Source organism: Dermacentor andersoni, chromosome 4, assembly GCF_023375885.2.
Source record: "Dermacentor andersoni chromosome 4, qqDerAnde1_hic_scaffold, whole genome shotgun sequence".
Classification (NCBI taxonomy): Eukaryota; Metazoa; Arthropoda; class Arachnida; order Ixodida; family Ixodidae; genus Dermacentor; species Dermacentor andersoni.
In genome coordinates, this window is record NC_092817.1 from 159,081,656 (window position 1) to 159,094,253 (window position 12,598).

At 47.0% G+C, this 12,598-nt stretch overlaps 1 protein-coding gene across 4 annotated transcripts in view; it reads right to left on the reverse strand.

Moving 5' to 3' along the window:
• LOC126537982 (glucoside xylosyltransferase 2-like) overlaps nt 1-10,672 on the reverse strand; it is a 51,245-nt gene extending 40,573 nt beyond the window's left edge. For 3 of the 4 annotated variants that reach the window (XM_055074583.2, XM_055074582.2, XM_055074584.2), the window contains exon 1: nt 10,582-10,656. The gene's annotated coding sequence lies outside the window, so the exon portion shown is untranslated. Of the gene's footprint in view, nt 1-10,581 lie in introns of all 4 variants that reach the window. The other variant, XM_055074585.2, reaches the window with a different exon arrangement.
• Nucleotides 10,673-12,598: the final 1,926 nt, after the last annotated feature.

Consider the following 12,598-nt stretch of genomic DNA (forward strand, 5'->3'; position numbering starts at 1 on the left):
TCAACACATACCACTTGATGACCTCGAAAAAACTGACTGTCGAAACGCTACAGCGAGGAAACGTGGCAGGAGCAGCGAGCGAATCGACCTGCGTGCGGCCACTCGCATCAACGCGGTTTACGCCGCGGAAGCACAGCGCAGACTCTGTACCCTTCGCAGAAGGCTTTCAAGATGAGTAAAACTTGAAGCAGCGTGAAGTACACGAGAACAATCGAAAACACGCGCAATAGGAGAAGAGTTGTACTGCCAACTGGAAAATTTATTGAAAGCTCAACCAGCTTTTATAACATGCGAAAAAAATACCAACAATAACCAAAAAGTTGAAAGGCATGCGTGCTGCCCACAAGCAGAGGTGCTTACCTAGAAAACTTATCTCAAGTTTTGTTACGGCTGAATGACGCTGTGCTGAAGCATACACCTAGTGCTTTGGTAATGTAGTAAGCTTCTACAATTTCTCTTCCTTTCTTTTTTGCTGCTCCGGTGCTTCAGAAACCTGGCGTCATTGAACATTTCGCTACATGAGCATTTGTTGCAATGCGCTGCTAAATGGCTGCCGTACCTGTTTTTTACATCGTTCTATGCTGCCTAGCTCTATAATTAAAACATTTCGCGGTCTGTAGGATGTACACTTTCCCGCAATCTAAAGGGTATCTCGTAAACAACGTCAGAGGTGCACTTAGTGAATAGTTTCTTGTGATTCGTGTTGCGTTCCTGGCGCTACCAATTTTTTCGTAGTATTGCATAATTTCGAAAGTTTACACGGTGCAGGAAACACTAAGTTGATTTGGCACCTATAGGCACCAAATCAGCAGTTGGCGACATTTTAGCGACTTCGAAACTACGAAAGGTGCTTCAAAAATAGCCTCTAGAACGTAGTTCATTATACAAAAGTTGTATGTCATAAACGAAGCTCGCTGTATGACGCCTAGGCTTCATCACCATGTTGAAATGATGGTTTCCTTCACATTGATTGTCTTTACGTTCTAATGGTGTTTCACAGCACAGTTGTGAAATCACATTTTGCTCATAAAATTTATGTGTCTTCTATCCGTTAGAAAGCTGATTTGAATGTATTGAAACGCGCCAGGTTCTTCGGCGTCAATAAATGTAGGCCTTTGCGGAACATTCACAAGCGTAGCATTAAATTAATGGGAACCAATGGGAATAAATTTTGTACAGATTTAGAAAGCAGCACGTGAATAAGACAGGTCGGCGTTATAGAAAGGCGTAAGCATGAGAGCTTGTTCGCGCAAATCTGAAGTATCGAAAATCGGCGTTCAGACCAATAATTACTTCACGGTGGCTTTCAGGGGGATCAAACCGGAAGCGTGATAATTCACCTTTATAAAGCTCGGGTAATTGTCATCGCCGTGTCAACAATGTGCGGCGCAGAATTTCATTCTCCTGTCACGAACGTCTGGAATCAGAAAAATTTAGGGATAATGTAGATTAAGTGCTTTTTGTGCTAGGAAAATTAGGTTATATCAGTTCTTTTGAACCGTGCTGTGTTTGCCATACCACAATACAAGTAAATGCAGAATTTAGGCTGTTGTCATCCGCCATGCAAAGGTAATAGCAAACCAACACGGGTTTAGAAAAGGTTATCCTACATCTACTAAGCTAATTGGAACCGTTCATGATTGCGCAAAAGATAATGACGTCAACCAAACTTACAGGAGCTTTATAGATTTCCACAAATAATTCGATCATGTTTCCCACAATGAGTTCCTTTGTGAATTAAATGAAGTCCTCAAAAGTACACAATTGATAAACTAGTTGTCAGCCTATCTGAGACGTCGTTATCAATATTTTGTTTACAAAAATCACTCTTCAGTATGACTTTCACGATACTGGCATCACACAAGCATCATTGCTTGGGCCGTTTTTCTTTCTTATATTCATTATAGACATACTAATCGATTATTCAGTTAAAATTTAATTGCACTCTGACGATTGTCTTATTTATGCGGAGATCAGAAATGCTTCTGGCGAACACAAACTGAATCGAGACTTGTAGAAAATTATTAAATGGTGTCAGTTCTGGCGATATGGAAATCAATTTCGAAAATACCATTATGACTATAACTCTGAAACAAAAACATTTAAATTTAGCTATTGCGCATATATTCGGCTTCTTGCTGAAACAGTTCACTTGAAATACTTAGCACATAGGATCAATGTCCTTCTTGGTCAAAGCAAGTTGACCACGTTACAGCTAATCCAGGCCGCAAGCCATTCTTAAAACGTTTCTTCTAAAACTTTTCTTAAGAGCTTTAAATCTATCAAACGCTGCTGTTCGGTTGTTCGCTTTTAAAACTGTTGTTTTACCGCTGCATGGGACGCTTTTACCAGCTAATTTATGGGCACTACAACAGTGACACATCAAAAACATTCTTTTTGTCATCTAGATGCGCCACTAAACAAATGCATAACCACAAACGCACATCGTTAAATTGCTTCGAGTACTCCTTCTTTCCGAGAATTAACGATTTGAAGAGTCTAACTAATGATGAAGTTCTTCAACCTAGTGTTGACTCTTTTGTTTCAAAATTGGTGTCATGAAACCGTGTCGTTCTTTTTTTTCGTTTGTATGCTATGATTTGCGTCTGTATTTCATACCTGCCAACTTCTACAACTCTATCGTAACATGCCCGATTTTTAGAGATCGCTCACAATTCTCACAATGACGGCAACAGTTTTACGATCCATCATTCGCGCCTTATTTTGGGGCAGGACTGACCTGAACAGAATGCAATTATGTAGTCGTCGAGCGATTTTTTAGAGCCGTACTTTTTCGACCCACTCGATTATTGTGACCTACTGGCAGCAGTACCAACACAAAAGTGGCAGGTGAAGTTTTGGCCGCCATTACATGGATATTTCGCGAATAATAGGCATGAACATTCCATTTGTATTGCGATAAGAATCATTATTTTCATGCGAATATAGAGAAGCGCCCCTACAGAACAAAGTCAGGGCAATATTTGTGTTTGTGCGTCTTGACTAATGAAATAACGTCTAATATTTGTCACAATATTTTAGTAGTTCATGGCGTCGACGATGGTGCTTTTTACATTTTAATGTTGTTAGGTCTGGCATTTGTTACAAAAACTTTAAAAATGCAATCAGTGTTGCATTATAACTAAGCCTGCCGAAATTTCCGAAATGATTGCAGTATGAATAAATAAATAAATAAATAAATAAATAAATAAATAAATAAATAAATAAAAACCGCCTGCACCCTGTTCGCAAATTCATTCTCTATTATTCACTTGTACGGGTATTAGGCAAACCTGAAGCGTTTAGGCAAATGATTTAGTTCGCATTAGCTTAGAGAGTTCCAAAACTTCTACGTTATTTCAAATTGACTTGAGAGCTTTACTTGGATTTATGGCGATTTTTTTTACTCAGTTTAGCGATATGCCTCAAAGAACTTTTGTAACACTGGATTGTAATCGTTCATCATGCGTGATTATTAGCTCTTAACGAAAAAGTTGGATCCGCACGTCCAGCCTCTTTTAATGCTATATATATATATATATATATATATATATATATATATATATATATATATATACACTCTAAGAAAAATCCCGGGGAAAACGGGAGTAACTGCGCCGTTAGTCCTAAAAAGGGCGCTTTCGTCCCTCAAAGGACTAACTGCATGAATGTGCGTGCCGTGTGCAAATTTCAGAGAGTAAGTGTTTCGTCCGTGGTCGGAAAGAGAGCAATGGGAGGACGAACGGCAACAGTTACTCCCCAGGCACTTGGCTGTTTTCCTCCGTGTCATGGAGCGATGCGGCGAAAACGATATTGTCTATAAATCGTGAATGGTTCGAAGTTCGTGCATTGTCTATTGAACTACATGTAAAGCAGCACCTTGCCTTTTCTTGAGAAAATTACCTGAAACTTAGAACTGGAATGTGAAGAGGCATGCCCTTCGTGCGCACCCCATCAGTGAGCGATACACATTAAACGCGCAAGTCATTGATAGACGGCTAGATTTTCTTGGTCAATAGTACCTAAGTTCCTTCCGTTCCAAGGAGGTTGCGAACTGAAGCGATGTCTAGCTCAAACGGTACACGCTAAGCAAGAGAGAAATTGGCCTTCTCTGTTGTCTTCGGTGCCCCGTTTGAGCTCGCTACACGTATGGCGTAGTGCCTCAGTTTAAATCACGCTAAGAACACTCGGGCTGATTTCTTTCCGCAGTCGCTTATGGTTGCAAGTACACTCAACGTTAGACTCTCATTGCATAGCTTACACAAAATACGGAGTCGCTTTTACATTGCCGCACTTGCGTTACTATGCTTAACCTTGTCTAAATATCCCGTCTTGACATCCAAGCGGCGTTCCGAACGGTCGCTTTTTTCATGTTCTCCGCTCCAAAGGTTTTATCGGCCCCTGGCCGAGGTGCTGCTCAGGCTTCAGCCAGCAGCAATGACTACCGTGTTGTGTTACCCGTCTTCCTACCGGTAAGCTGGTTGCGGACTCCGTTTTCCTGCATGCTGACTTAAGTGGTCGACCGTACAGAGCCCAAGACTTCAGAGACGCCCTTCGGAACGTTATTGACCTGAAGGAAATAAGTTCCATCGGACAATTTCAGATGTCGCACGTGTGGATGGTGACGTGCAAATCATCAATTACAAAATCAAAGCTAGTCACGTGCGGAGAATTATCCGTAAAAGGTAGACGCTGCCTCGTTATTGACCCCGAGCCCACGGAAGTAAAAATGAAGCTTTTATGGCTTCCTGAGCGTTTGGAAGACGATTACATTCGAGATGCGCTCCAGGCTTACGGGAAAGTGAAGTCCATATCAGTAGAAAGCTGGAGAGTATCGGAAATGGAGCAAATGCGTACCCTCAATCGTGACGTGGTGTTGACTCTTGCCGATGGAGTCGGCGTGGGCGACGTTCCACATCTGCTACACGTTTGTGGAGTGCAGAGCCTTGTATTGATCCCAGGCCGGCCCCCGCTTTGTCTCCGCTGTAACAAGGTTGGACACATTCGTCTAAACTGCAGAACCCCACGTTGTGAAGCCTGCCGACGCTTTGGTCACACAGATGAAGAATGTGTTGTGACATACGCCGACAAGTTACGGCACAGGACAAGGCCTCCAGAAGAAAGCTTGCAGGAACACATAATGGATGTTACTGAGGTTCTCGATGCAACGGGAGACGTTCCCTCTTGCGCGGATACCAGCTGTGCCAGTAAGACCCCTCTACATGTTAAAGAGAATGACATCGCAGAACTGCCCGTGGAAAAGGAAAGTACCAAAGAGAAAGAAGCGCCCGCTACCACGCAGCCAGTTGCCGCCCAGCCAGCGAATGAGACAGCCGCTGATGACTCATCTGCTGCACCGAAGCACCTCAACACGTGCGCTGTGCTGGCAGAGGACAACCGAAGTAGCGCGGATACGTCAATTCCGAAGCGCCGTGCGACTAACAGATCAGAGTCAAGCACGGACAGCGAGACGGCCAGTACCACAAGAAAAGCACGTCGGCGCAAAACATCGACACATTCAGGAAAGTGCCGGCGATCACGGTCCAGGAGGCCTGGTGAGAGTTCGGAGGGAGCCTCGCCGTTACCCTCTAGGACCGACCGCATAGAGAATCAAGTCTAAATAGTGGGTAGTCACCATGGCCCTGTCCCAGCAACTTCTCTTCGCAACTTTGAACGTGCGAAGCCTTAGGTCTTTGCAGAAACAGGCGCAGCTTCGCCGGCTTTTGTCTAGGAAGCGCCTCGACTTCGTCGCCGTGCAGGAGACGAAGATTGAGAGTGATGACGAGACAGAAAGGGCTTTGCGACCTTTTCTGTCTGAATATAACGTCTGCGTTTCACACGCTCTTGGTTTATCCGCGGGCTGTTTCCTGTTTCTGAAAAAGAGCCTATTTTGTTCAGCACTTAGTTACCATGTAGACACTGAAGGTCGATATATATGTTGTGATTTTGTGTTGCAGGGTGTGCCATGGCGATTAGTCAACGTCTATGCATTTAATGACGCTGCAAAACGAATTGTCTTCTTTGATACTGTGCGTAGTCTAATGGACTGTGATCGTTGCATTGTGTTAATGGGAGATTTCAATTGTGTATGTGATCCGTGCGATCGAAGCGGCATTAACACTCAGCGGGACAGGAGTGGTGAAGTTTTATCTAACCTATTAGAAAGTGCAGGGCTCATTGATATAGGAGTGTCGGGACAGGGAGCTCGCTCTTATACACGAATTCAAGGTCGCTCTTATGCCCGCCTTGATCGGATTTATGTTTCTTCATCCCTCCTCTCCCGGGAACTGTCCTGCACTACTATCCCAGTTTCGTTCTCTGATCATTGCATGGTTATCGCAAAAATTGGTGAGAAATCTGTAACTAATTTCCGACCACAGTGGGCACTCTGGAAGCTTAACTCTGAGCTCCTAAATGATCAGGAATTTATTAATCGCGTGCGCATGACCCTAAAAAATTCTTTTTCTACTGACTTGCCGTTATTTGCAGCTTGGGAACTCTTTAAACAAGAGGTTCGTACAGTGGCTATAGAAATTGGATCGCTGAAAGCATTCCATAGAAAGAATGAAGAAACAATACTTCTTAAAAGCCTACACAACCTTTATCAGATGGAATGCGAAATGCCAGGCACTTACATTGTTGACATAGAAAATCTTAAATGTGAGTTGCAAAAGTATGACGCACTGCGTTACAGAGGTGCGCGAATTCGATCTCGAAACATGCGCGCTCTGCAATCTGAGCAACCAACACGTCAAGCTTTACTTGACGAGCGACGTCACGCTGTTTCCAAAGTAATTCCGGAAATATACTCCGAAGGTAGTCTTCTAACAAATACTAATGACATAATTTCTCAGTTCGAAACTTTCTACACTATGTTGTTTAGTGCCCCTCCGGATGATCACGATGCAAAAGTTTTAGAGAGTTTTGTATCTCTTGTAAAACCATTACAGGATGATGAATGTGCAGTTATGAGTGGTAGCCTTACGATCCAAGAAATTGAACTAGCTATTGATCAGCTGCCTATGTCGAAAACACCCGGCCCTGATGGACTTTCCTGTGAATTTTACAAAGCTTTCAAACCAATTATCAGCCCCATATTATTGGACATTTTTATTACAAGTTTAGAGGTAGACGCCCTTCCGCAATCTTTTTGCAAAACCCACACAGTTTTAATTCCAAAAAGTGCAGATAAGGAGAAACTGCGTTCTGTTGAAAGCTACCGACCAATCACATTGTCAAATGTGGATTATAAAATTTTTGCAAAAGTTTTATCGAATAGATTGCAATTTGCGATGTCAATTCTCATTGGTTCCCATCAGACGTGTGGAATTAGGGGCCGATCCATTCAAACCAACATACATATCGCCCGTACACTCCTTCAATACTGTTACGGTTCCACTGAGCAGCTTGCAATGCTCCAGGTAGACCTTGCTAAAGCTTTTGATCGTGTCAGTCACTCCTATTTATTTACTCTTCTGGAGCATGCCAATGTTGGCTCCGTTGTGCTTAAAGGCGTTAAGCTTTGTTATACGTGTTGTACTACTCGTTTAGTTATTAATGGCCAACTCTCTAAACCCGTTTCCATTTGCTCTTCGGTAAAACAAGGATGCCCTATGTCCCCATTACTATTCGCCCTTTATCTGGAACCGCTATGCTTAAGTGTTATTCAGTCGAGTTACATCCATGGCTTCAATATACTGGGTCATGAAGTAAAAGTCTTAGCTTATGCAGATGATTTAGCGTTCTTCTGCACGGATAAGTCGAGTGTTGAAAAGGTAGTATCAACAATAGAGGAATTTGGCAGCGTATCAGGAGCACGAATGAACTCCGCAAAAAGCTTAGGCTTATGGTTTGGCTCATGGTGCTATACACCAGAACAGTTTGCAGGCGTTAATTGGACCGGTGTCCCGCCAAAGTATCTCGGCGTGCCGCTAGACGCATATAAATTAAGCGCACACTATTGGAAAGAACAAGTTTCGGCCCTGCAAAGTTACGCCCAGACATTCGTTCCACACCGACTTTCTATTTTTGGGAAAGCCGAGGCCTGCAATAAGTTCTTGGCAACAAAAATTTACTATGTATTGCAAGTTATACATTGTGCCAGGCTCTACATCCAACGCTTTCACCGAATCTTCGCAACCTTCGTATGGTCTTCAACTTTTGAGCCCATGAGGCGAGACAATATTTTCAGGCCCGTTAGTGAAGGTGGGCTGGGTTTAGTGCATCTTTATGTGCGGCAAATAGTGTCTCGTTTCCTCTTTTTTCGCGATACATCGCATCCTATACTTCGGTCATTCATGCAAGTCACACTTGTTAATGCGTTACCCGACTTAATTGTTTCTTCGAATTTTTCTTCGCGTTTATGCTTGTGGGGATTCATGCAAGAAGTTTACTTGGCGATTCGTTTCCTGACAGTTCGGTTTTCCACTGAATACTTGTACTCTGCGTCGCGTAAAACGTTATACAAAGATCTATTGTGCATGCTTTTTCCGCCTCCATTTGACCGATCACTATACATTCAATGGCCAGGTCACGATGTTCTAAAGCGAGTTCGTAAAATGTATGCATCCCCTTGCTGCAAAACGTTCTTTTATAAACTTCATAGTGAAACCATACCGGTTAAAACATGGCTACAGAAAAAGGGTAACTTTGTCTCTTCTGTTAACTGTCGCCTTTGTGACGTGCCAGAGACGATTGAACATTGTTTTATTAGCTGCACTGACGCCATACTATTTTGGGATGTCCTCCAACGGACTTTACAAAAAGACTTTGACATCAACGCTCATACTGTGCGATACCTGCTGCCGACCACTGATAATAGTGCCCCTTTTGATATGTTTTTTCTCATCGGAATGCACAGTTTGTGGAAAACGCGAATGATGGACAGAAACGCCGAAACGGTTGTACCTACAAGGGTGAATTTCATCCAAATGACCCTACACCTAAAGCAGGTTTATGATGAACTTGATACCCAGCCGGACTGGTACCCCATTTTGGTGAGGTGCCTATCCTTACCACCCTTCTAAAGTGGAACCACATTTCTACCCACAGTATGCACGATGCCTTTTCTCTGAGTGACTGTCAGTGTGCTCTTTATTCTCTGACTATGCACAACTGGTGAATATCGGGTTCTTGCTACTGTAATAAATACCATGAAAGAAAGAAAGAAAAAAAAAAAAAGCGGCGTGGTGCAGTGGTTAGAGTAACTGACTTGTGAGCGAGAGGACGTGAGTTCGAATCCTGCTCTCGGGCGCTTTTCTTTTTCAGCTCATTAATTCTTTTATTAGGGTATAAATGTCTAATTTCATTAATTCCGCCTTTGCGGAGCATCGGAACAAATTACCGTTACTCCCTTGAGGAGCATCGGGCAAGGGCAACTGTTAGTCCCCGAAGGAGTAAGCGCATGGGGAGTAACAGTTCATCCCATGTCAATTCGTCCCCAAAAGGACTAATGGTTATGGCAAATCAGTTAGTCCCCAAAAGGACTAACCTCCCTACCCCTTTTAGCCCTTTTTTTCTTCGAGTGCATATGTATATATATATATATCGTCACGTTGAATTAACTATCCAGAACGTAGGGAGCAGAACTCTGAATGACGAAACTACCTCTATATTGGGGGCTAACTTGTGGGCCTAAAAGCAAGTGACATTCGAAGCACAACGCTAGCGGCGAACACAGTCGGCGATCATATAAAGTCTGATCTGCGGGTCGAGGTCGTCAACCTCTACACATGACTCGTCGAAAGCTCGAGCATAATGGTTGGTGAGCGCGTTCCTTCCAGAAAGTACTGTACAATTAGTGTCGCGCATACAGTCTGATTACACACTGTTCAGTGAGAACATACTATCGAAGCAGATAGTATCGATGATAACGTTAGACTAAGTTTCAAATCAGGCAGACGCGTCTTGCGCTGAGTGATAACATTAAGCTACCCCATATATATATATATATATATATATATATATATATATATATATATATGTGTATATATAAAGGCGAGCTTTGGCCCCTCCACTCGAAAAATAATTGGTACGCCTGTGTATTTGCTTTCAGTCGTGTAGATGTCACGCGCTGTCGGAGTAGGTCGACGCGAAGTTGTGTGAGGCGGCAATGCAAAGTAGCGCATCTCGAGAATGGACGCGCGGCGGACTTGACGACGAACAAAGCTTGAGACTCAGCAAAGCGCCACCACCCGTATGCTACAGCCCCTCAACCTTCAGACACCACAGACTCTTGCGCGCGCGTCTCAAAGTGCTTTATCGTAAATGAAGGAAATGAGCTAAGTGGAAGCATTGCGTCACGCAGCCAGCCTTCACGAGCCAACTCTCTGTGAAGCCAGCCCCTTCCGACTTTTCATTCTCGACAAGTCGGCCCAGCACGTGGGGATATGCAGCAGGTAACACAAAAAAAAAAAGCAATTGACGATCATCTACGATAATTTCTGTCAAAATCTCTACTGCTTTCGTAACGTTGTGGTTATTATAGCAGACTGACAGCTGAACGAAACGCGATTCTCATTACTGTATTGTTAAGCGTATACTCAAAAGAAAAAAATTAATTACCAACAATATTATTCTTACTATTAGTACAGAGACTTCGTTTTTCTTGTCACTTTACCGCCCGCTTCTTGGTCTATTCTCATAGTGAATCGGTAGCCTGCGTTGGCAATCAACATCGGCAAAAGTGGCGCACGCGCACGGCTAGCGCGGCGCCTGTGCGTGGCTCCAGAAGAAGATCGACCGTTGAGCGGCGCGCCATGGTGCTCAAGCGTTACCGGACCGCCGTCACCATCGCCGTCATTGGGGCCATGTCGTGCGTGGGCACGGTGCTCTTCGCGCTCACCGTGACCCGCGACCGGCACCGGGCTGCCGCCGCCGCTGCCGACTGCAACTCGACGTCCTGCCAGGAGAGCCGCACTGAGGCAGCAGCGCGTTCCAGCGTCCTGGAAGCCGTGGAGTGCCGCAGCTTCTACGATTTCGTGTGCTCGCGACACCGTCACGGCCGGCCGCTTCTGCACCAACAGGCAGCGCTGGCGCTCGTCACCAGGGTCAACGCCTCGCTGTCCTCCTTCCCGACTCTCTCGGAGACCTTCCTGCGAGGCTCGTGTCCCGGTCACTACGCACTGCTAGGGCTCGACCTGCATCGCGCCTGCATGGGCCCCGCGGTACCCACGGACTGGGAGCAGGTGGCGCGGCTGCTGCGACGTCTCGGGCTGGCCGGTTGGCCACTGGCGAAAGCGCGGCCTCTCGACCGATCGCCGTGGGATTTGGCCGGCATGCTGGACTTAAACCTAGGCGTCTTCCCGCTGGTGCGCCTCTCGCTGCGACGCCATTATGGCAGCGTAACGATTCAGCTGGACCGCACGCCGCTGCCGCTGCGCCTTCACCTGCTGTCGGTGCCGCCGCCTCGAGATCTGGGCAGCTACTTGCAAATCGTCGAAAGGGCGTTGGGCGTGCTGCAAGGGGGCGAAGAAACGAGCGCCAAAGGCAACGGCGCGTACCGGAACGCCGCGGCCGCCATAGTCAAGCTCGAGCAGGCCCTGGAACGGGCGCAGCCCCGCGACGTGTTCGTGTACGGCGCCAGACTCATCCGGCTGGCTGACTTGCCGCGGTCGCGCCAATGGGACTGGGCCGAGTACGTTGCCATCGTGCGTGACGACTCGACACTGCTGGCCAGAGCGAACCTGACGCTGCTGGTTCACGAACCCGAACAGTTGGCGCTCGCCACAGAGATCCTGGGCAATGTGAGCGCCGCGGTGCTGTTCAACTATCTCGGCTACCGGGCTCTTACGCACCTGGCACCCCTGCTGCCGGCCGAGGCGCACTTTCTGCTCCCGCTGGCGCCGTGGGCGGACGCGGGCCCATCGCCCCTCTTGGCTGGCTGCCTACGGCTACTCGCGCACTTGCATCCGCACGCGCTGCGCTTCTTTGCCGGTCTGAAGCCGGGCGAGACGAAATACGAGCCTCCCAGCAGACCGGGACGCAGCGCCGATACGCTGTTCTTCGCTGCGCAACGCGCCACAGCCTTTGTCGTCGAGACGCTCCCGTGGCGCGAGAAAGATGTTGGCCCGCGCCGTTCCCGCGCACTCCTCGAGGCGCGGCTGGTGCTACAAGAAGGCAGCGGTGGCAATTCGAGCTTGCAGCAGGAGTGTGCCTCGGGACGCCTTGCGCTCACTCCCTCCAAGGGCGGCCTACTCGAATCTCTCCTGCGAGTGCAGTCTGCCCATGCCTTCTGGCTGGCGGCCAGTCCCGAAGACGGCCTCGACTCGCGACACCAGGTCGAGCCGTTCTCGATGCGCGCCGACTACTTCGCCGAGCCCAACGTGGTGTACGCGTCACCAGCGCTGTCGGCTGCGCTCGACGATCGGCCCTTGGGCGACGTGCAGGCGGCCACACCGCTGGTCGAAGCACTGTTGCGCGCCGCGCTTCCGGGCGAGCCACACGAGCTTCTGCGTTTTCCTCTGTCCCAACTGCGCTGCCTGGCGCGCCGCCTGGGCATATCGCAGTACGACGGCAACATGCCAGACCAGCTGCGCGAGCTGCTGCAGCCGTCCGTGTTGCTCCAGCTGTTGGCGCGGGGGCGCAACGAGTCGGCCCT